The 19,986-nt window shown below is 43.4% G+C and overlaps 1 long non-coding RNA gene across 1 annotated transcript; it reads right to left on the bottom strand.

The window, feature by feature from the left end:
- Positions 1-5,002: 5,002 nt before the first annotated feature.
- Positions 5,003-17,712, bottom strand: LOC112623823. The gene is made up of 2 exons (XR_003119209.1): positions 17,290-17,712; positions 5,003-8,978 (listed from the first exon to the last, which is right to left on the bottom strand). It is a non-coding gene; the product is annotated as an uncharacterized LOC112623823 (long non-coding RNA).
- Positions 17,713-19,986: the final 2,274 nt, after the last annotated feature.

Raw genomic sequence — 19,986 nt, 5'->3', positions numbered from 1 at the left:
AGGAGCATAAGAGCTCCTCTGCAGACAATTGCTTGCGGAACGTCAACCCAGCCAGGCAGGCTCGAAGGGGTCACCTCATTGCGCAGCTGGGCAGGCTTTTAAGGACCCACAAGGGGGGAAAGCAGAAAGATGCAGGCAGGAGCCTCACACGGCTAAGTCTTTGTGGTTTTCACATGGTTATCGTCTTCCCCTGGTCTCCAGATCTCCAATCCAGAAGAGAGTCTTGATGGGCCAGAAAGATAGGCAGCCTCTAAAAGGATGAAAAGAGTTCAGGGAGCTGCAAGCTCGAGGGGGAGAATGAAGCAAAACAAAATTGTGAGAGGACACGTTAGGGGTGAAATGTGTTAGCAGTTGTGTATGTGAAAAAGGGACACAAGTTTTAGTTCATGATAAAAGTTGGTCATGTGATATGGCTTCCAGAGAAACAAAAACTTCGGTGCTGCATTTAGAGAAATACAGTATGAAGTTGAGGAAAAGGGAGAGTATTGGCCTGGTGTGATGGCTCACACCTGTAATCCCAGCACTTCAGAGGCTAAGAAGGGAGAATCACTTGAGCCCAGGAGTTTGAGATCAGCCTGGGCAATACAGGGAGACCCATCTCCACAAAAAAACAATATTAGCCAGGCATGGTGGCATATGCCTGTGGTCCCATCTACTCAGGAAGCTGAGGTGAGAGCCTCTGCTTTGTTGAACCTGAGAAGGTGAGGCTGCAGTGAGCCATGATCACACCACTGCACTCCAGCCTGGGTGACAGAGGCTGTCTATATATTTTAAAAAGTAAGAATATTAATTATTCCCCTTTATAAGTGCTTACTGTGCTAGATCCTGGAGCTAGCCAGTAATGTAGATAATCTCATCATTTTGTAATCCTCACAAAACCCAATGAAGTAAACACTAAGCATGATCTCATCATATTTCTGATGAGTAAACTGAAGTTCAGAGAGGTTAAGTCATTTGCCCAAAGCCACACAGCAGATAAAAGGCAGAGGTAGGCTTCAGTCTCAGGTCTGACCATCTAGTCTGCACTCCAAATGCATATTGCAAGACAACATCACATGAGGAACAATCAAAAGAGCGGTAGTTATGAATCTTCAACTTTAAGGGTGTGAAGAAGGGGCCCCAGACTTGCCCTGGACTGGGTGAAAGAAAAGCATCTCCCACTCAATAATCAGAAGGGATCTCTAGCAGCCAGTTGTCTGAAGACAGAGAGCCATCTCAGGAGAAGTGATTTATTTTACTTGGAGGTGTTTGTGCATAACCACCTGGCAGGGAGGTAGGCGTGTGGATTCAGTGGGTGGTTGAATGAAGGCCCTGCTGCTGATCCTGAGATATTAGCAACTGGGCTGAGGGACGTTTCACGCAGACAAATCTTGGTCTCTGGCATCCAAGCATCATCACGTAAAGGCCTTCTCCAGGTGTATTACTGGAGGTCTCCCCGTACTAAGTGGTCTCAGGCCAAAGTGGGAACTAACACAGCTTGAAACTAGCCTCAGAGTCAGGAGACCTGGTCTTTTGCCTTCAACTTTCAGCTGTGTGCTCTTGGGCAAGTCATTTGATGTCTCTGGACCTGAGTTTCTTCACCAGAAAAATGAGCTTGGATTGGATCTGTTCTGTGGTCCTGAAAAATAAATAGTTGTAGAGGAACTTGGGACACAGACAAATCCTCACTGGGTCTCAAGGCAAGTGTTAGAGAAATAGAGGCCGTGGAAGTCCGGACAGCTGAGGACCGGCCCCAGGGCAGTCTTCCAAGGAAAGGGGTCTTCTCAGTCAGGTGAAGTGGTGCTGGCCTAGGTTAGGGCTCGGGAGCTGGGCTGGTGGCCCAAATGGGGAAGCCCTATCTTGCATTTTTATTGTGGAGGAGCTGGTAGAAACGTGCTCAGCAGACAAAACAAACATAGCAAGGTGGGGTGCTGGTGAACATGTGTGGTTTGTCTGCTGAGCACTGACGCCACCAGTAGGCTCCTTCTGCACAGAGAGACAATCAGACAGGCTTGGAGAGGCCCTCGGTGAAAAAGAGGAGGAGAGCAGGCACCCAGCTCCCAAAGGGCTGCTGAGACTTTGGAAATCATGCCCCTGAACCACCTTTGTTATTGTGAATGAGGAGAAATTGCCCTGGGGTCTGCTTTCTGAGCAGAGGAAAACCAGGATTTGAATTCCAATTCTGCCACTCATTAGTGGGGTGAATTTGGGCAAGTCACTTAACTTAGAATGTCCAAAAGGGGCCCTTATGAGAATGAAGGGAAAGGCTATTACCAGTTATGCTGAGACAACAGCATAAATCAAAACTCTTTGGGGCAAACTAGGACACAGGTCACACTGCTTAAAATTCCCTAAGCCTATTTCTACATCAGGAAAATGGACACTGTGATAGTAATATGCACATGCTTCATGGGGATGTACTAAAGATTCAGTGAATGACACACATTTATGCTCGGTAAGAGAAGGCTCCATGTGGCCCTCCCTCTTCCCCCATTCTCTGTGTTTCTGAGAGGGGCTCTGAAATGGGGGCTCACTGGGGTCCCAGAGATGTGTGCTAGGGCCTCCTTCCAATCTGTGTGTTCTTTCCTGGAGGGCCGGTGCCCAAAGCCAGTTAGGGTTTGGGCCTTCTTTTGGGATCTGTTTGCCTTTTCATAAGCACAGGCCCAGGATTTTTCTTGGCTGGGCCTGTCTGCTCACAGCTCACAGATTGTACCTTGAAGCATTTGCTCCCAGGTGATTTGCATCAGGATCTACCAGGAAGTTTGTTTTTCAAGGCCTTAGTCAACATGTGGGTGTGGAAACACCAACCAATTTCAATGTAGAGTCAACTCCTTTTTAAATAGGGACTTTCACATTAGTCAGACTTTTCAAAACAACATAATATTTAAACAAAATTCCATTTCCCCTCCTATCACCAGCAGCAGTTACTGAAGACATTTCTGTTCCGACCAGAGGCTTCCCCAACCCACGTTTCAGCTGGTTCCCTTCCTATGTCAGAGCCTGGGTCGTGATGTCACAGTACTGGAGTATGAAATCATTCTTCTGTGGGTCTCAGTCTCCCTTCTGGCTCCTCAGGTGGATGCAGAGGACTGCTTGGGCCAGAGTCTTAATGTATGTTGATTCATTCTGATCCTTGGTTTGTTGATTGCCTGGAATAGCAACACTGCATACAGCACGATCCTCCACCGTAAGCCATGGCACAGTCCCAGGAGTTCCCATAGGTCAGCATTCAAACCTCATAGCTCAGATTGTCTTTGAGGTACCATGATTTGGTAGGAAAATTTTTTGACAAAGTATCATGGGTCCCAAACGTGGTCACCCTGAGCAGGCCCAGACTTACACTTTTCTGAAACCTACATGTTGGCTTGTTGCACATGGACCTGGTGACTTCCCCTAGCTTGGGGCCCCTGTCTGTGTCTACTCTGGTCCCTTCTCTCCTAGCTCCTATATTCCTGGCTGGGCAAATCAGGCAGTCTGAGAACCCCTCAAGCAACTTGTTTGTTGTGCACTCATGATGTGTCCAGCACTCTGTTAAGCATAACAGGCAGTATTCCATGTTGTGAGCAGTGGTCTGGCTAACCCTGAAGATCTCAGGCCTTGGGTAAGCTACCAAGTAATCTCTCTGTGCCTCAGTTCTACCATTTGTAGAATGGGGATAACAGTCCCTCCCTGGTGGGATTGGTGTGTGAGAGTTTAGTGAGTTCATGAGCATAAAATGCTTAGAACCTGTGTATGACATAGAGGAAATGCTTAATTGCTGTTAGCCATGTTTATGACAAATCCTCACCACAGACCTTCAAGATGGGGACTCTGACTATCCCCACTGGCAAATGAGGTACTGAGATTCAGAGGTTAAGTAACTTGCCCAAGCCATATGCTAGAATGAGAGGCAATAAGCCTGATTTAGGAAGTCTGGAGCCCTGCTCTCTGCGACATGAGAGGCTAGGTTAAATTCTAACTCACTACCTTCTGCATATAGTTCTAGAGAACCAATGTGCCAGGCTCTGTGCCAGGAGTCAGGGGAAACAGTGATGAGATCAAACGCAGGGGACCAGCGGGGAGCTCCACCCCGTTTTCAGTCCAGCCCATGCAGGCAGGCTCTGGACTAGGCACAGTTAATCTCCAGCCATCCCCACTGGCTTCACCTGGCTCATTAAAACCAGACACGTTATGAGTTTACTTAGCATCTGCAGAGAGCGTCTTTCATCTTCAAAGGCTTCCCGAAGCACCAACCAATTAATCCTTACAACACCCTCATCTCATAGACAAATATTTATCCTCATTTCATACCCAGGAATACTAAGGTGCAGAGAGACAACAGACTGGGCAGGAGGAGGAAGAGTGAGTGGCCGAGCTAAGCAGAGAATTCCGGAGCCCCAGACCCCTCTGGCTGCCCAGTCCATCTGGAGGCTTCGGGGAAATTCTTCCCGTAATACTTTTTTTTTTTTTTTTAATGGCAGCAGAACCTTTTGCAAGTTCAGAAGAATTAGATTTCTTTAATAGTAACCTGCAGGAAATACATTAAAAACACATTCTATCAGTTACAAATCTTAATGTCACCAGCCAAAGATGAGGGAATTAATGCCGGGCCCAAAAATACATATAGTCAGCAACTCCGGGGCAAGGGCAGAGACAATTTATAGAGTGCGAGGTCTGGACGTCTGGAGCAGGCAGGCTGAGCTCAGCGGTGAAATGGAAACAGGGCTGTTTTCAAATGGGGCAGAGCAGGGGGAAGCTGCTCAGGGTGGCTTTGATTCAATCACTGTTTCCCATTTCTTCTTAATGTAAATTACTTTTTTTAATGCTATAAAAGCCAGGTTCCGGTCTGTCACGAGAAGACTGTTTTCATTAAGATAAGCGCCTATCAAGGGCATTTTTAAAAGAATCAATCCCCAAAAAGAAAGCCACCTCCATCAAAACAATCCCAACCCTGATTATCTCCTCGGTCTACATGGATTGAACAAAGGGTATATCCAAGCAATAGGCTGGCTGGAGAATCTGGACAATGAAGACAAAACATATGTATAATTTATAGAATTTTACTTCCTTTACAGCAGGTATTTTTCTTTATATTGTAAAATAAAACACAGGAATAGAAAACCATACTAAAAATGTGTAGCCTAAATTATGATAAGGGAAACAGTGGGTCTTTTAAATTGCTTTAATTTTTGGACTCAGTGCTCATTTTGCCAAACTTGAACACAGTCTTGGAAAAGTCAAGTTTCAGATCTCAGAGATATAATGTGCTCATTTTAGGAAGGAAAGTGATCTAAAGAGATATGTACAACACTCAGCTGGTTAATTGAGGGCTGACACATTCCCACCCATGTGCTTCCTTCTCACAAAGAAAGAGCATTAAAGGAATCAGTGGACACCAAGGAGCTGAATCCCACAAGCAGGGATGGACTTTGGTCCCCAGTGTGTCCCCACGCTGTGTGTTTTGCCACTCATTGCAAAGCACACAGCATCCCCCCTGGGGCTGGGCAAGTTGATGGGCGTGTCTTTGCAGCCATGTCTCCTGGAGGAAAGGTGAAAAGGCATCATGTCACACTACCTCCCTTTGCAGATGAGGAAACTGAGGCCACGGGTCTGATCTGAAGTCAGTAGAGAGAGGCAGAGCCAGGAATGACAGCCTGGATCATAGGACTCCTTCACCTCTGCCACACCACTGCGCCCCTTTTCCTAAGATATGCCCGTGGTAGGTCAATAACTGCTTGACAGGAACTGTAGCCAGCACTTTCCAACCAGCCCAAGGACATGTTAGGGTGATCAACCATCCCAGTTTGCTTGCGATTAGGAGGGGCTCCTGGAACATGAGATTTTCAGAGCTAAAACGAGGATAGTCTAGGCAAACCAGGACCAGTTGATTACCCTCCTAGGCTGTGTTCATGTAGCTGATGCTGAATGACCGTGGCTGTGTGGTGGGCACCCAACAAAAGTTAGACAGGAGGAAGAGGAGCATGGGGTCTCTCATGCTGAATGAGTTGGCTTGGAGTAAAATTATTCAAATAATTGATTTTTTTAACTTACTGAAAGGCGAGTAGGGGTTTGTTCTTTATCATTTTAGTGCATTTCACGTTCCAAATCTTAATTATTTGGGCTTTAACGGCAATCAATTTTATGGAGTGGGAAACTGAAGCACAGAGCTGGCCGAGCAGTCTATGTTGGTCTGCCTAGCTGTGAATGGTGGAGCTTGGAAAACTCCCCAGTTTTCTAACCTCTGGTTGGTGCTGTCCTTCCAACTCTTCTCTGGTCAGCAACCCTGGCTAGAGGCCAGTTCTCTTTTTAATTGTTGGGAAACAGGAGGCCAGAGGCTAGGGGTTTCTAAATTCAATTACAAGGACCTTGGATTAATAGCAAAGTAATTCTCTTACTGGAGAAGGTTCTTAGCAAAGAACCTCAGTGGGGCCAGAGAATGATCCTGGTTTGATCAAGCAAGACTACTTGCTTACCTTTACCCTTCACAATCTGAAAGCCAAGCTCCCTCTGAGATGACCCTGAAGCTTTCCCTCCCCCGATGCTATTCAGACAGTCCCCAGCCCCAGTCACTGCTTTCCACTCACAGTGGAGCAGCTGGACTCCACACTTCTGAAATTGGAGCTGGAGGTGAAACACTTAGCTGAGCTTTGCTTTCCTTTCAGTGCCTTTCTTCTCTCTCTTGGGTTTAACTGCTTTTTCTGGCCTCAGGGAACCCCTTACAAGTTAATAAAACTTACTACATCAAAGGGCTCCACAGCCATTACCCAATTAAAACCTCACAGCACTCCTGCAGCAGGTAAGCATTATTAACCCCATTTTACAGATGGGGAAACTGAGGTTAAGTGGTTTGCCCCCAGCCACTGAGGAAATGAGTGTCTCAGCTGGCATTAGAACTTGGTAGCTTGTTCAGATCACCCAGGGGTGCTTGTTTCTGCCTAAATCTGTTTTTCAAAGCACTTGGATTCTTAAGGATTTCTTTTTCCTCCAGGAAAACAATTCCTTACCAGCTTCACCAAGGATGACGGATTTCTCCAAAGCTGGTTTGTCAGAAAGCAGTAGCTCCTGCCTTCAACCAGAGAGGTGCCATAAAAACAGATGAAAGGTAAAAGTTCAGTGTAGTAATTTAGGAAACAATTTGGGCCTTTCTGAAATTAATGTTATTTAAAGACACGGATTCATCCATCCCAGCAGCCTCCTGGGAGTGCTTCCTGAACCATCTGGTTCAATCAACTCATTTTCTTTCCTCTAATCCTCCTGGCTCTTGTGTGTGTATGTACAGCAAAGGCTCCTGGGAAACTCACAGCATGAATAAAAAACAAAGATCTTTCTCTTGTGCCAGCCACCTCTCCTCTTTTCCAAACAGCATAAAATTCCTAATCCTGTTTCTTCTTAGAGGGGGTATAAAAATTCATGTCCCAACAGACCATGAGGAGATCCATGGAGGCTCCCTCCCAGGGCACCTGTCCTCTCAGTCCAGTTCAGATGATGGGGTATCTTCAGCCCATCCTCTGAAAGGACCTAGAAAATCTGGTGGTGTTTGGGAACAAATTTGCCCAGGCCTGCAGGAGGAGGAGAAAAGAATGTTTTTTTGGTCTGGTTAAAGCCATCCATGAGCCACAGGGAAGATTTCAAAGGCTCAGGTGAGTATTTTCAAAAGAAGGGTTTCAGTGCAGCCCCAACTGTGTAAGTCCCTGCTTCTTGCTGTTCAAGTCCAATTATAATCCACAAAGGCAGGATCCTGTGTTTACATAAATAATTACCAGATTTTGGATAGCCAGACGTGTTGTGGCACACAGGAGGCAAGCCCATAAATTACATTTAAGGAATTAAGGGTCAGATTGATCTTATCTCTGTAAATCCGGCCAAATTCCGGCAAGCTAAAGGAACATCCGGTTGACTGAGCCTCAGAAGGCAAGGGCCCCAGGAACGAGTGATCCTGAAGCTGTCGCTGCCCCCCATGCCTTCCTTTCTACCTCTCCCTGCTCCAGGTTGCTGGCTAGCTCTGAGAGCAAGGGGTGGTAGGAAGAAGAGCTGCCCCAACTTGTTCGCTGCCCAACCTGCAAGGGAGGAAGGCAGGAGAGGGGTGTGGGCATCTCACTTCCTAACCTCTTTTCCCTCCTGGACCACACAGGATCTTGCTCCTGAAACAACAGCAATGATGTGCAAGTAGTGATGGCACACAGCAAAGCTGTAAGTGTAACAGAACAGGGCCTCCTCTGGAGGTTTCTCTCCTGCACAGGACAAGCCTCCATGTTTTCATTCATTCAACAAAGCTATATTGAGCAACTACTGAACCCCCAGTGCCACGGCAGAGTATAGGGGTTGAGGGTGGCTCAGGCTCTGCTCTCAGAGTGCTTGAGTTTAAATCCTGGCTCTGCTAACTGACCCAACTCCCCTGGTCTTCTGCTTCCTTATCTGGAAAGTGGGATTGTAACAGCATTATCCCCTTTGAATGGGTGAAAGTTAACTGAAGTCATCCATAACAAGCTCTTAGAATAGGGCCTGGCATATGGTAAGTACTCAATAAATGCTGGTTATTACTATTATTATTATTATTACTGTTTTAGGCACTGTGGGCCTCCCGTCTGAAGGTGGTTACAAGCTGGTTGAAACAGATGCTCTGACTAAATACAAAGGGTATGACAAGGCAGTACAGTCGATTAGGCACCAGGTGGGTGGAAAAGACAATGAAGTTCTGAGGAGCAGGTAGAAGGACAAGATCACTGTGGCAGTAGGCATCACAGAGGAAGGAAGGCTTAAGCTGGGCTGGAAGGATGCGCCAGGTTTGGCTGGGCCACAGAAAGAACTTGACGAGAAGGGCCTGAACCTCAAGATTCCACAAGAATTAAGCTAGAAGTCAAAGTGTTATGCAAGCCTGAAGTTTCCAAGAATATAAGCCAAATTTCTTCAATGAAGATTTCCAAATCAGAATGTCAGCCTGTCTTGTAGAGGAAGAAATATTGATTTGTCTTAACTTCATCTGACGAAAAATGTTACAAAGTGAGGGCTAACAGAGCACACTGTAAAGAGACCAGAAGAGACATTAGTCTATTAGAACTAGAGCTTCAATTTATAAAATGGAAAGAGGAACATCAGATAGAGATGTTATTGAAATAAAATTACATTGTTTGGTGAAACAAAAAGTGTTCTAGGTCAGGTGTGGTGGCTCACGCCTATAATCCCAGCACTCTGGGAGGCTGAGGCGGGCAGATCTCTTGAAGTCAGGAGTTCGAGACCAGCCTGGTCAACACAGTGAAACCTTGTCTCTATTAAAAATTAGCCAGGCATGGTGGCAGGCACCTGTAGTCCCAGTTACTCCGGAGGATAAGGCAGAACTGCTTGAACCCGGGAGGCAGAGGTTGCAGTGAGCCAAGATCACATCATTGTACTCCAGCCTAGGTAACAGAGGGAGACGCTTATTTAAAAAAAAAAAAAAAAGTATCCTACCCATTCAATCATTCTTTTTTGTTTTGTTTTGTTTTGTTTTTGTGTGTGTGTGTTTGGTTTTTGAGATGGAGTCTCGCTCTGTCACCCAGGCTGGAGTGCAGTAGCATGATCTTGGTTCACTGCAACCTCTGCCTTCCGCATTCAAGCAATTCTCCTGCCTCAGCCTCCCAAGTAGCTGGGACTACAGGTACCCGCCATCATGCCTGGCTAATTTTTGCATTTTTAATAGAGATGGGGTTTCACCATGTTGGCCAGGCTGATCTTGAACTCCTGACCTCAAATGATCCACCCACCTCAGCCTCCCAAAGTGCTGGAATTATAGGCGTGAGCCACCGCACCTGGCCCTACAATTGAATTTCTAAACAAATTTTTACTTGGATATTATTACTTAAAAGATGAATGCACTCAAGAAGCATTCAATCAATGAACCAACCATGTGCCCAGCACTATTATAGTTGTTACAAAGGATAAAAAAGAATTTGAACAGAAAGGACTTTTGCTCTCGGCCAAGTTGGAGCAATAGTGACTGGATTTCCTTTCCTTCCTGAAATGAAAGAAAGAAGGATGGAGGAAAGGAAGAAGTGAGGGAGGGAGATAAGGAAAGAATGAGGGAGATGAGAGAGGGAAGGAATGGGAAGAAAGAGGGAAGGAAGGGGGAAGAAAGAGGGAAGGAAGAAAGAAGGAAGGAAAGAAGGTAAGTTGGTTTTCAAGACTGTTTCAGGCAAGAAAGGACATTTACTGAGAGATGGAAAAACAAGGGAAGCCCCACAACTCCCCCACAGCTTACTGCTTTATGAAGGCTTCCAGGCTGTGGTACAGGGAGAGAAAACCAGGCACATCTCAGCCAATTCTGAGCTGAAGAGACAGAGCTAAGAGTCCAAGGATACCAAGGTAGCCAGAGTTTTCAGGACAGAATACTAGACAGGAGAGAGCGACACAGTGGCCTGGAGTTGTACAGAGGGTCTCCCCCAAGTATCTGGCATTATTGACCCATAGGGTGAGAAAACTACCCAAAGCTAGGGAGAGAACCTTCTAAGAGGATGAGAGGGCAATGTTACGTGTTCACACAGAGGTGGGAAGAGTGTTTCCACCAGCCAGACTGGAAAACTTCCTAATTCATGAGGCATGGGTAAAATACTCAAAAGGGTATTGCCTTGATATTGAGGAATAATTACCCCAATACAAAACACTGCTTTGGTCCCACCTAATAACCCTTTTTAATTTTTTTGGAAACAGGGTCTCACTCTGTCATCCAGCCTGGAGTGTAGTGGCACAATCTTGGCTCGCTGCAGCCTCAACCTCCTGGGCTCAAGCAATCATCTCACCTCAGGCTCCCGAGTAGCTAAGACTATAGGCCCATACCACCTTGCCTGGCTGATTTTTATATTTTTTAATAGAGATGGAGTCTCACTATGTTACCCAGGCTAGTCTTGAACCCCTGGGCTCAAGTGATCCTCCCGCCTCGTCCTCCCAAAGTGTTCAAAGTGATGGGATTATAGGCATGATCCACCTTGCCTGGCACCCACCCAATAACTCTTAAAAGACAGACCAAAAGAATCAAACTGCTGCCCAGTAACCTAATCTAATCCTATAACAATCCTACAACAAAGCTCAAGAATATTGTAGAAATACCAAAATATCCTGTACTCAAGAGGTAAAATTCACATTAGGCATCTAATGAAAGAATACCAGGCATGCAAAATATAACCCATAATGAGAAGAAAGATCAATCAATTAAAATTGACCCAGAACTAGCCAGGCGCGGTGACTCACACCTCTCATCCCAGCACTTTGGGAGGCCGAGGTGGGCGGATCACGAAGTCAGGAGATCGAGACCATCCTGGCTAACATGGTAAAACCCTGTCTCTACTAAAATTACGAAAAATTAGCCAGGAATGGTGGCACGTGCCTGTAGTCCCAGCTACTAGGGAGGTTGAGGCAAGAGAATTGCTTGAACTCGGGAGGTAGAGGTTGCAGTGAGCTGACATCGCGCCACTATACTCCAGCGGGGACAGAGTGAGACTCTGTCTCAAAAAATAATAATAAATAAAAATAAAATAATAAAATTGACCCAAAACTGACAAAGATGTTAGAATTAACAGATGAGTATGTTAAAACAATTATTATGGCTGTATTCCATATGTTCAAAAACATGCATAATATTTCAACGATGCAAAATGAACTTTTGAGATGAAAACTACAATTAGTAACATGAAAACTACAATGAGTAAGATGAAAATTGCATTGGCTAAGGTTGATAGCAGACTAGATGTAGCAGAGGAAAATTTTATTATTAGAAAGACACAACAATAGAAGCTATTTCAAATTAAACATACAGAGAATAAAGAAGCTTAAAAAGTTAAAAGAGCACAGTGAGCTACAGGACAACTTCAAGCAGGCTCATATACCTGTAATTGGAGTCCGTGAAAAACAGGGAGTACAGAAAAATTATTTGAAGAAGTAACACTCAAAAAATTTCTATTTTATGAAAACTATAAACCCACAAATTCAAGAAGCTCAATGAGTCCCAGCACAATAAGTCTGAAGAAAATTACACCAGTGCATATATAATCAAATTGTTCAATATATGTAATAAAAAGAAAATCTTAGAAGCAGCCAGAGAAAAAAGACATATTACATATAAAGGTACAAATATAAGGATAGCAGCAGATTTCCCGCTGGAAACAGGGCAAGTGAGAAAACAGTGCAGCAAGATTTAAGTGCTGAAAGAAAAAAAATCTGTCAATCTGAATCCTATATCAGCAGAAATATCTTCAAAAATGAAGCTATAATAGAAACCTTTTCAGATATGCAAAAGTTGAAAAAATTCATCACTGGCAAAACTACTATAAAAAATGTTAGGCTGGGCGCGGTAGCTCACACCTGCAATCCCAACACTTTGGGAGGCTGAAATGGAAGGATCTTTTGAGCCCAGGAGTTCAAGAACAGCTTGGGCCACAAGATTAGACCCCATCACTACAAAAAATAAAAAAATTAGCTGGGTGTGGTGGCACATACCTGTAGTCCCAGCTACTCAGGAGGCTGAGGCAGGAAGATTGCCTGAGCCCAAGAGGTGAAGGCTGCAGTGAGCCGTGATCACGTCACTGCACTCCAGCCTGGGTAACAGAGTGAGCCTGTCTCAAACAAACACACAAGAAATGTTAAAGAAAATTATTGAAGCAGAAGGAAAATAATACCAGATTGAAACATAGATCTACCCAAAGGAATAAAGGTAAATACATGGGCAAATATGTAAGATTTATAAAATGATAATTGACTGCATCACTTTCAATGATAATTGACTATCACTTTCAATGATAGTTGACTGCTTAAATAAAAAATATGACATATTGTGTGGTTTATAACATATGAATAAGTAAAAAGTATGATAATGAAAGCAGAAAGGTCAGGAGAGGAGAAATGGAAGTATATTAAAATTCTTATATGTAAAGTGGTGAAGGCAGACTGTGATAAGATATACAAGCCATAAACCCTGAAGCAACCATTAAAATAACAAAACAAAGAATTACAGCTACTAACCCAACAAAGAAAATAAAGTGAAATTATTTTTAAAAAATCCAAAAGAAGGGAGAAAAAGAGAAAACAAAGAAACAAAAAAGAAATGGAACAAATATAGAACAAAAAGAAGCTGATAAGCTTAAACTTAACCTGTCAATAATCACATGATAAGTAAATGGTCTATACTGTAGGATTCCACTTATACGAGGTATCGAGAGCAGAAAGTAGAAAGTAGAATGGTGGCTGCCAAGAGGTGGGGAGCAGGGAAATGGGGAGTTGTTGTTTAATGGGCAAAGAGTCTCAATTTTGCAAGATGAAAAAGTTCTAGAGATTGGTTGCAAAACAATGTGAATATACTTAACATTACTGTACTGAATACTTAAAATGGTTAAGATGATAAATTTTATGTTATATATATTTTACCACAATTAAAACAGAATAACCCGCATGTTTCTTTGAGGTGAGAAACAAAAGCAAGTGGTCTAAATGTTCTAATTAATAGGCAGAGATTGTCAGATTGGATTAAAAAGCAAGACATTATATAATGCTTATAAGAAACACAATATAGACACAATATGTTAAAATGTAAAAGGAGGTTGGAAAAAGATATGCCAAGCTAACATTAATCAAAAGATAGAATGGCTATATGAGTATCAGATGAAGATTTTAGATCAAAGAATATTACCAAGTGTAAAGATCATTTCATAATTATAAGTCAATACATCAAAATTCTAAAAGTTTATGCACCTAGTAACAGAGTTTCAAAATACATGAAGCAAAAATGGATAGAGCTGCAAAGACAAATAGAAAAACCATAATTATAATCAGAGATTTCACTACTCCCTCTTAATAACCAATAGATAATTGGGTAGAAAATAAGCAAGTATATAGAGGATTTGAATAACCCCATCAATCAACTTGACCTAGTTGACACTTATAGAACACTCCATCCAGCAACAGCAAAATGCACATTCTTTTCACATGCACAAGGAACATTTAACAAAATAGGCCATATTCTGGGCCATAAAACAAGTCTCAAACATTTGAAAGGATTCAAGTCATAATAAAAAAGTTATCTCACCACAATGGAATTAAATTATAAATAGTGAATAATAGAGTCTTAGAAAATCTCCAAATATTTGGAAACTAGATAAGGCACTTCTTAATAACCTATCAGTCAAAAAGGCAGGAGGGATCAGAATGTATTTTGAATGGAATGAAAATGGAAACCCAACATACCCAAATTTGTGGGTGCCACTAAATCAGCACTTAAAAGGTTTCAAGTCAATAACTTCAGCCTCTACCTTAAGAAATGAGAAAAAGAAGAGCAAATGAAACCCTAAGTAAGCGGAGGAAAGGAAATAATGAAGATCAAAACAGAAAATAATGAAACAATACTGAAAAACAATGGAGAAAAATCAATGACACCAGAAGCTAGTTATTTGAAAAGATCATATTGATCAACTTCTAGGCATGGATCAGGAAAAAAGAGAAAAAAAACACAAATTAAGAATATCAGAAATAAGAGAAGTGACTTAATGACAGATTTTACAAGTAATAGGAGGATATTGTAAGGGAATATTATAAACAACTTTGCCCTGCCGGGTGCGGTGGCTCATGCTTGTAATCTCAGCACTTTGAGAGGCCAAGGTGGGTGGATGATTTGAAGTCAGGAGTTTGAGACCAGCCTGGCCAACATGGTGAGACCCCATCTCTACTAAAAATACAAAAATTAGCTGGGCATGGTGGCAGGTGCCTGTAATCCCAGCTACTTGGGAGGCTGAGGCAGGAGAATCACTTGAACCCGGGAGACAGGGGCTGCAGTGAGCCGAGATCGCACCACTGCACTCCAGCCTGGGTGACAGAGCAAGACTCCACCTCAAAAAATATATATAGAAAATTAAAAAAAAAAAAAAAGTTTGCCAATGCCAATTTAAACATGGGGTGGGGAAGGGTGATGAATAGGCAGAGCACAGAGGATTTTTAGGACAGTGAAAACTCTGTAAGACACAATAATGATGGACACACATCATTATACATTTGTCTAAACTCACAGAATGTACAACACCAAGAGAGAATCCTGATGTAAACGATATACTTTGGGTGATTGTGATGTGTCAGTATTGGTTCATCAACAGCAACAATTTGCACCACACTCATAGGGGATATTGATAATGGGGGAGATCTACACATGTTGGGGCAGGGAGTAGATGAGAAATCTGTATCTTCCTCTCAGTTTTGCTGTAAACCTAAAACTGCTCTTAAAAAAATAAAGTCCTTTTAAATTATTTTAAAAATATATATATTTTTCATAGAGATGAGGTCTTGCAATGTTGCCCAGGCTGGTCTCAAACTACTGGGCTCAAGCGATCCTCCTATCTGAGCCTCCCAAAGTGCTGGGATTACAGGCATGCGCCACCACACCTGGCCTAAAGTCTTTTTTAAAAAGAAAGAAAAAGTGCAAAAGACTTGCACAGACACCACCAAATGAGACATTTGGTTGATAAATAAGTACATGAAGAGATGCTCAACAATTGGTCATCAGGGAAATGCAAGTTAAAACCACGACAAGGAACCATTACTTACTAGAATGACTTTTTTTCAAATTGACAGTCCCAAGCATTGGTAAGGATGTGGAACAACTGAAACTTTCATACACTGCTGGTGGAAATATAAAATGGTACACCCACTTTGGAGAAATGTTTGACAGTTTCTTATAAAATTAAACACAATATAATCCAGTAATCCTACTCCTGGATATTTACCCAAGATAAACTAAGATATATGTCCACAAAAAGATATACTAGAATGTTAACAGTTTTATTCATAATAGTAAAAAACTGGAAACAGCCCAAAGTCCATCAATAGATAAAAGGATAAATAAACTGTGATATATTCATACAATGGACTTCTACTCAGCAATTAAAAGGAACAAGCTACTGATAGATGCCATGGCATGCATAAATCACATAGACACGCTGAGTCATAGAAGTCAGACACAAAAGACTACTGTTATGAACTGATTGTGTCCCTCGCAAAATTCATAAGTTGAAATCCTTTCCTACAACATGACTGTATTTAGAGATGGGGCCTTTAAAGAGGTAATTAAAGTTAAATGAAGTCAAAGGGCCAATAAGTCAAATCCGATAGGGACCTATTGAACTGGGGCTCTAACCCAATAGGACTAGTGTCCTTATAAAAAGAGGAAGAGACACCAAAGATGTGTGTGTCCCGAGAAAAGGCCATGTGAGGACAGAGCCAGAAGACAGCCATCTGCAAGCCAAAGAGAGGCCTCAGGAGAAACCAAACCTGCCGACATCTTCATCTTGGACTTCCAGTCTTTAAAACTGTAAAAAAATAAATTTCCATTGCTTACACAACCCAGTCTGTGGTATTTTTTGGCAGCTCTACCTGCCAAATACATATTGTACAGTTCTATTTATATGAAGTTTTAGAACAGGTAAAGAGGATCAGTGGTTGCCTGGGCCCTGGGATAAGGAGACAGATATTGACTGCAAATGGGGACAAGGAAACCTTTGGGGATGATGGAAATATTCTGTTCGACTGTGGTGGTGTTTTCACGAATATATGTATTTGTAAAACTCATCAAAAGGTACACTTAAAGTTGGCACATTTATGAAAATTATACTTCAATAAAGTTGATTTAAAAAAAAAATTCTCTGTGGAATGTGGATATCTGAAATTCAGAAAAAGAAACGAAATATTTGGTAAAAAGCATAGACAAACTATGGAATGGAATGTAAAGGAGTTGTGAAGTCTGCCAGTGCTTCATAACTTTCATTCTGCAATTTTGAACGTTTAGAGAGGTGCATTCCCAGCAAACAAGGCTTTGCATAGTCTGACCCCTACGTCCAAAGTGGGATGCAGATGCAGCTCTATATGCTAAAAGCCCCTGCAATCATAATCATACATTTCCTAAACTTTATTCATCAAAACAGCCAGCATTAAACATTAATCAACTAGTACAAAAATTGTATGTTCTTTAAAAAGAAAAAAAAAAGAGTCCGGGCGCGGTGGCTCACGCTTGTAATCCCAGCACTTTGGGAGGCCGAGGTGGGTGGATCACGAGGTCAGGGGATGGAGACCATCCTGGCTAACACGGTGAAAACCTGTCTCTACTAAAAATACGAAAAATTAGCAGGGCATGGTGGCGGGCGCCTGTGGTCCCAGCTACTTGGGAGGCTGAGGAAGGAGAATGGCGTGAATCTGGGAGGTGGAGCTTGCAGTGAACTGAGATCGCACCACTGCACTCCAGCCTGGGTGACAGAGCAAGACTCCGTCTCAAAAAAAAAAAAAAAAAAAAAAATTCTAAATACAAAATCTTGTATCTTTCTTCTTTCTTACCAACCCTCTATTTCTATCATCAACTGACGCTGAAGTTTTATTTAGTTGGATCCTCCTGGGTGTCCTGTTCTCCAACTTGAACCGGGCGTGGCATCAGAGCCCCTCTGGGATGCTTGCGTTACAGTGACCAAAGATCCTCATTATGGCACTAGAGAGTGCCCTAGTTAGGATAACTGTGTTCTAACACTGAGCTCCTGTTTCTTTTCTTACTATAGAGTAGAAAAGAGAGATGTAGATTAGATTATTTTCAAAGTGTTTTTCAGCCAACTACCCACCCTGCCCCGCTCTGAGCTTATATTAGGTTCATTCATGACTTCACTCATTCATCATTCAGCTATATTATAAGGTATCTCTCGGTGCCCAGCTATGTATAAGGACTGGGGATGCAGCAGTGGAGACGGACAGGGTGCGTGCCCTCATGGTGCTCACATTCCAGCGCGGGTGGGGAGCGGCAAGCATCCCAAAACAAGCTAGCTTCAACAAGAATGTACTGGTTGGATGCTGGGGAATCTCGGGCAGGATGGGCTTCAGTGGGCTCCCTGCCTCTCTCCGCTTAGTGAAGCCGGTAGTCAGGCGGCCTCCCACTGCAGCAGGACAAAGTCCAGAGCAGGAAGGACTCTCACTTCCCAAAAAACGCCTGACGAAGTACAAGGAAGAGGGACGCTACCGGAAGCCGCTAGCTGACCTCTCCTTACGCCTCGTTGACCTGACTTGTGTCACGTGCTTTTATTTGACCCAATCACTGTAAGGGAGGCGGGACCTGTGGACCAATCAAGCTTCTCCATGGAACTGGGTGTGGTGGGAATCAGCTGGGCGTGCCTCGGGGGACCAAAAATTATTATTCTAGTTGGCTTAAATTAACTCGAAGGTGCACGTGATAAACTTAAACAGTAGTTCAAGACAGCTGATAACCCTTTAGCAACTTCCAGAAGTACTGACTTCAAATATTGGCTTTAACTGCAAACCAGGGAGTATCTTAACACGAAACAAATCAGGAATGTCAAGAGGTTTCACTCCATGTCTGCTGTGAGAGGCCAGGAAAGACTGCTTTCGGGAGGCAAATCTTGAGCTGTCTTTGGAAGCACACAGCTTGGCTTTGAGTTCCCAGCTGGCTAAGTCCCTTAAGTTCTTGAAAGCTTCAGTTTCCTCTCCTGTTAAATGGGCACTATAATGGCTTCTATGCAGGATTTGTAAGACGACTAAATGAGATACTATACGTGAAGTCCTTTTAGTACAGTGCCTAGCACATAATGAGTGCTCGATATATTTTGGGTGTCATTACTAGTTAACTTGTGCAGAGCCATCCCAATTGCCAGAATCGCTAGATAGAAGTGGATAGTTCTCTGTTTCTGACCCACACCTTCATCTTCTCAGAATCTGATTTTAGGTTGCAGTTGATCAAGTATAGGAGTACTTTGTTACAGGTATTTGTCAAGATTCTGTCCACTAGTATTTCTTTTCTCCCATGCTTCTCCACCACTGTAGCTTCAGAAGGTGATAGAAAAGTCAGACTCCCTGGGTTCAAGCCCCTGGCTTACCACTTACTCGTTCTATGGCCTTGGGGGGATATTTAAGTTCTCCTCATCTGTAAAATGGTGTAAAAACAGCATATTTGTCATAGGGTTGTTGTGTGTATGATAGGAACACGTCTATGTGAAGGGCTCCCCAAGGTCCTGGCACATGGTAAGCACTCAATAGGTGTGTCTTGTATTATTACCATTTCATTTATTAACCATGACTCCTGACTCTTCCTGTTGTCAGTCCCAGTCCCTCTTCTTAACTCCAGGTGCTTATTTCCAGATGCCTGCTGAACAATTCCTCAGAAAGACACAGCCATAACTTAATTCTCAATCTATCCTAAAAGCACCCATCCACTCTCCTCTTTCCCCAAATCTCCTCCTCCTTCTTACAACCATTCTTTCCATTAAGGTCAGCACCTATGGGAAACAAAAGGCTTTGTCCCCTGTTTTAAGAATTCCAGACATTAGAAAGCCTTGCTCCCCCACCCCCTCACCCCCAAATTCTCAGAGTTGCAGGGTACTTCCACTCAACATAAGGGAAATGAGGCCAGAGCTGTGACGTGACTTGCCCAGGGTCACTAGCAAGTGGGCAGCAGAAGAAATCCATGCCTCCTGCCTTCGAGGTGACTATCCTTCCACCACCCCATGGTTTGCAGTTTCTCTGAGCCATTGAATCACCATGCCATGGTTGTCCTAAGGGCCCCCTCAGCAGGCTCACAGTCCTAGAAGTCGGGGAGGGATGACTGGGGGTGCCCAAGTATTTCTTGAAACAACCAAAAATCAGATTTTTCATAAACTGAATCTCTTGTTTATCCTGAGTTGTGTGAGGGTGGGGGAAGTGGGGGAGGTTAGCTCCTTTGAGAGTTTCCAAGCATTATGAGCAAAGTGAAACCCAAACTGAAGGATATGAGTCATTCTGAGTCTGCCTCTGTCGGCCACAAATGGGTACAAGAGATGTAAATTCTGCAGAGGTTGTGAGTGGCTTAGCCAGTGTTTTTCAATGAGAAATTCCACAGCTTGGAATTTGAGGGTGCCCAAGGGAGCTCTCTGTGCCTCTTACTGCAATCCCATCTCTCTTAGCCCTGACAGATCTCAGGTGAGTAACTCTGCAACTGATTGGTGCTAAACGGGGGGCCACATAGGCTTCAGACACCAAAACAACCATCTAGCTCATCGT

The sequence above is a fragment of the Theropithecus gelada genome, chromosome 4 (assembly GCF_003255815.1).
Source record: "Theropithecus gelada isolate Dixy chromosome 4, Tgel_1.0, whole genome shotgun sequence".
Taxonomy (NCBI): domain Eukaryota; kingdom Metazoa; phylum Chordata; class Mammalia; order Primates; family Cercopithecidae; genus Theropithecus; species Theropithecus gelada.
The sequence above is the reverse complement of the archived record's forward strand: the minus strand, read 5'-3'. Positions and strand labels throughout refer to the sequence as shown.